Here is a 5,000-nt window from a genome sequence, read left to right as displayed (position 1 = left end):
AAACGGACAAGTTGTGACTGAATATGCTATGTGAAATTGGGGATGGTGTGTTGGGGCAGGGGGGTCTGGTAGAAGGCCCCCCCAGGAATAGTGTCTCTTTCCCGGGCAGCAGTCCCTTTTAGTTAAGGGGAGTCTGATAAAGAGTCCCCCCAGGAATAGTGTCTCTCACCCGGGCAGCAGTCAGGGTGGAAGGCGCCCTCTGTCTCCCTCCGGTGGGAGAGGTCGGTATTGCAGGTGTGGTGTGCGGCATGGAGCGGAACCCGGGCTCTGGCGTCCTTTTCCGGGTTCAATTCGGCCGTTGTGGGCCTCTGGGGGTGTTTGGGTCCGAGTTCCGGGCTCTGGGGGTGTTTGGTAAAGAGATCCGGGTTCTGGCGTCTTTTTCCGGGTCCAATTCGGCCGTTGTGGGCCTCTGGAGGTGTTTGTGGAGCTCATCCGGGCTCTGGGGGTGTCTGGTAAAGAGATCCGGGTTCTGGCGTCTTTTTCCGGGTCCAATTCGGCCGTTGTGGGCCTCTGGAGGTGTTTGGGTCCGAGTTCCGGGCTCTGGGGGTGTCTGGTAAAGAGATCCGGGTTCTGGCGTCTTTTTCCGGGTCCAATTCGGCCGTTGTGGGCCTCTGGAGGTGTTTGGGTCCGAGTTCCGGGCTCTGGGGGTGTCTGGTAAAGAGATCCGGGTTCTGGCGTCTTTTTCCGGGTCCAATTCGGCCGTTGTGGGCCTCTGGAGGTGTTTGGGTCCGAGTTCCGGGCTCTGGGGGTGTCTGGTAAAGAGATCCGGGTTCTGGCGTCTTTTTCCGGGTCCAATTCGGCCGTTGTGGGCCTCTGGAGGTGTTTGGGTCCGAGTTCCGGGCTCTGGGGGTGTCTGGTAAAGAGATCCGGGTTCTGGCGTCTTTTTCCGGGTCCAATTCGGCCGTTGTGGGCCTCTGGAGGTGTTTGTGGAGCTCATCCGGGCTCTGGGGGTGTCTGGTAAAGAGATCCGGGTTCTGGCGTCTTTTTCCGGGTCCAATTCGGCCGTTGTGGGCCTCTGGAGGTGTTTGGGTCCGAGTTCCGGGCTCTGGGGGTGTCTGGTAAAGAGATCCGGGTTCTGGCGTCTTTTTCCGGGTCCAATTCGGCCGTTGTGGGCCTCTGGAGGTGTTTGTGGAGCTCATCCGGGCTCTGGGGGTGTCTGGTAAAGAGATCCGGGTTCTGGCGTCTTTTTCCGGGTCCAATTCGGCCGTTGTGGGCCTCTGGAGGTGTTTGCGGACCTCCGCGGGTGTACCGGGGTGATCCGGGACCGGGTCCGGGTTCTGGTGTCTTTTTCCGGGTTCAATTCGGCCGTTGTGGGCCTCTGGAGGTGTTTGGGTCCGTGTTCCGGGCTCTGGGGGTGTCTGGTAAAGAGATCCGGGTTCTGGTGTCTTTTTCCTGGCTTAATTCGGCCGTTGTGGGCCCCTGGAGGTGTTTGCGGACCTCCGCGGGTGAAATAATGGAAAAAAAAAAAAGTTAAAGTTTCCAGTCGGGACTATGTGGAGCGAAAAAAACCCGGACTTTTTTGGCTCCGTCAGAAACTAAGTAAAAGTCGGAATATGTGAAGGAAAGCCCAGAAAATGCCTGGGCTTTTTTAGATCGCTTCGATAAATTTTTTTTTAGCTCACATCACTGGGCCACCAGGTCGCAGATTTCAGAAACCTGGTTTTCGGAAACAGAGATCTCCAGGACAGGGCCCCGAGCTTCGGGGGGAGCGTTCCCCAGCTGGACCTAAGCATAGTGGGCCAGGCCCCGGGCGGAAAGACGCTCCTGGAGCCGAGATACAGGGGTGGCTCCCCGCGCGACTTACCCGATTTCGGAGCACTATTTTCGGACAGTGATGGCAGAGCAGTGGGTGTACCGCATGGAGGAAAATAACAGCTCCAGAGAGCGGCAGAGACCAGACCATGACCCAGAACGGCACACTGTTCCCGGACAGTGATGGCAGACCAGCAGGTGTACCCCATGGATGAATAAAGAGTTCCAGAGAGCGGCAGAGACCAGACCATGACCCAGAACGACACACTATTCCCGGACAGTGACGGCAGAACAGCAGGTGTACCGCATGGATGAATAAAGAGCTCCAGAGAGCGGCAGAGACCAGACCAAGTCCCAGAACGGCACACTGTTCCCGGACAGTGATGGCAGAACAGCAGGTGTACCGCATGGATGAATAAAGAGTTCCAGAGAGCGGCAGAGACCAGACCAAGTCCCAGAACGGTACACTATTCCCGGACAGTGATGGCAGACCAGCAGGTGTACCCCATGGATGAATAAAGAGTTCCAGAGAGCGGCAGAGACCAGACCATGACCCAGAACGACACACTATTCCCGGACAGTGACGGCAGAACAGCAGGTGTACCGCATGGATGAATAAAGAGCTCCAGAGAGCGGCAGAGACCAGACCAAGTCCCAGAACGGCACACTGTTCCCGGACAGTGATGGCAGAACAGCAGGTGTACCGCATGGATGAATAAAGAGTTCCAGAGAGCGGCAGAGACCAGACCAAGTCCCAGAACGGTACACTATTCCCGGACAGTGATGGCAGAACAGCAGGTGCAGTGGATGGATGAATAAAGAGTTCCAGAGAGCGGCAGAGACCAGACCATGACCCAGAACGGCACACTGTTCCCGGACAGTGATGGCAGAACAGCAGGTGCAGTGGATGGATGAATAAAGAGCTCCAGAGAGCGGCAGAGACCAGACCAAGTCCCAGAACGGCACACTGTTCCCGGACAGTGATGGCAGACCAGCAGGTGTACCGCATGGATGAATAAAGAGCTCCAGAGAGCGGCAGAGACCAGACCAAGTCCCAGAACGACACACTATTCCCGGACAGTGATGGCAGACCAGCAGGTGTACCCCATGGATGAATAAAGAGTTCCAGAGAGCGGCAGAACCCAGACCATGACCCAGAACGGCACACTGTTCCCGGACAGTGATGGCAGACCAGCAGGTGTACCGCATGGATGAATACAGAGCTCCAGAGAGCGTGATATCCCAGACCATGACCCAGAACGGCACACTGTTCCCGGACAGTGATGACAGAACAGCAGGTGTACCGCATGGATGAATAAAGAGCTCCAGAGAGCGGCAGAACCCAGACCAAGTCCCAGAAAGACACACTATTCCCGGACAGTGATGGCAGAACAGCAGGTGTACCGCATGGATGAATAAAGAGTTCCAGAGAGCGGCAGAGACCAGACCAAGTCCCAGAACGACACACTATTCCCGGACAGTGATGGCAGACCAGCAGGTGTACCGCATGGATGAATAAAGAGTTCCAGAGAGCGGCAGAGACCAGACCAAGTCCCAGAACGACACACTATTCCCGGACAGTGATGGCAGAACAGCAGGTGCAGTGGATGGATGAAATAAACAGTTCCAGAGAGCGTGAGATCCCGGCCGATGTCCGATGACGAAGCACTGTATGGGACACTTTGAAGGAAGGGTCGGTCTCCTGGATGAAAAAGACTTTAATTTTCTGACTTAAAAAAAAAGTTAAAGTTTCCAGTCGGGACGATAAGGAGGGCAAAAAAACCCGGACTTTTTTGGCTCCGTCAGAAACTAAGTAAAAGTCGGAATATGTGGCGCAAAGCCCTAAAATCCCCTGGAGAATTTTGAGCGGACCGGAAAAAAAAAGTTCCAGCTGACATCACTGGGCCACCAGGTCGCAGATTTCAGAAACCTGGTTTTCGGAAACACAGGGCTCCAGGGCTGAGACCCGGGCTTCGTGGGGAGCGTTCCCCAGCTGGGCCTAAGCATCTTCGGACAACTTTGGGCGGAAAAGCGGGTTCGGGAACCGGGATATGGGGCGGGTTACGCGGCGTGACCTGCCCGAGTGCAGTGCACTATTCCCGGACACTCATCTACTTAAAATCTCCCTGATTACCTGCCAGAACAGAGCAGATCCAGAGAGCGGTATTTCACGGCAGCTATCCGATGATGAAGCGCTGTTGTCGGACACTGATGGCAGAACAGCAGGTGCGGTGGATGAAATAAACAGTTCCAGAGAGCGGTATTTCACGGCAGTTATCCGATGATGAAGCGCTGTTGTCGGACACTGATGGCAGAACAGCAGGTGCGGTGGATGAATTAAACAGTTCCAGAGAGCGTGAGATCCCGGCTGATATCCGATGAAGAAGCACTGTTCTCGGACACTGATGGCAGAACAGCAGGTGCAGTGGATGGATGAAGTAAACAGTTCCATAGAGCGGGAGATCCCAGACCATGTCCCAGAACGGCACACTATTCTCGGATGCTGATGTCAGAACAGCAGGTGTAACACATGGATGAATACAGAGTTCCAGAGAGCGGCAGAACCCAGACCATGTCCCAGTACGGGGCACTATTCTCGGATGCTGATGTCAGAACAGCAGGTGCAGTGGATGGATGAAATAAACAGTTCCAGAGAGCGTGAGATCCCGGCTGATATCCCATGAAGAAGCACTGTTCACGGACACTGATGGCGGAACAGCAGGTGCAGTGGATGGATGAATACACAGTTCCAGACAGCGGGAGATCCCTGACCATGTCCCAGTACGGGACACTATTCTCGGATGCTGATGTCAGAACAGCAGGTGCAGTGGATGAAGAAAATAAACAGAACATAGTTCCAGAGAGCGGGATATGCCAGACCATGTCCCAGTACGGGACACTATTCTCGGATGCTGATGTCAGAACAGCAGGTGCAGTGGATGGATGAAATAAACAGTTCCATGGAGCGGTATTTCCCGACAGATATCCGACGACGAAGGACCATTTGGGACGCTTTGCAGGAAGGGTCGGTCTCCTGGATGAAAAGGACTTTAATTTTCTGACTTAAAATACGAAGTTAAAGTTTCCAGTCGGGACTATAAGGAGGGCAAAAAAACCCGGACTTTTTTGGCTCCGTCAGAAACTAAGTAAAAGTCGGACTATGTGAAGGAAAGCTCAGAAAATGCCTGGAGAATTTTGAGCGGACCGGAAAAAAAAAGTTCCAGCCGACATCACTGGGCCACCAGGTC

The sequence above is a fragment of the Gasterosteus aculeatus genome, chromosome 6 (assembly GCF_964276395.1).
Source record: "Gasterosteus aculeatus chromosome 6, fGasAcu3.hap1.1, whole genome shotgun sequence".
Lineage (NCBI taxonomy): Eukaryota > Metazoa > Chordata > Actinopteri > Perciformes > Gasterosteidae > Gasterosteus > Gasterosteus aculeatus.
The sequence above is the reverse complement of the archived record's forward strand: the minus strand, read 5'-3'. Positions refer to the sequence as shown.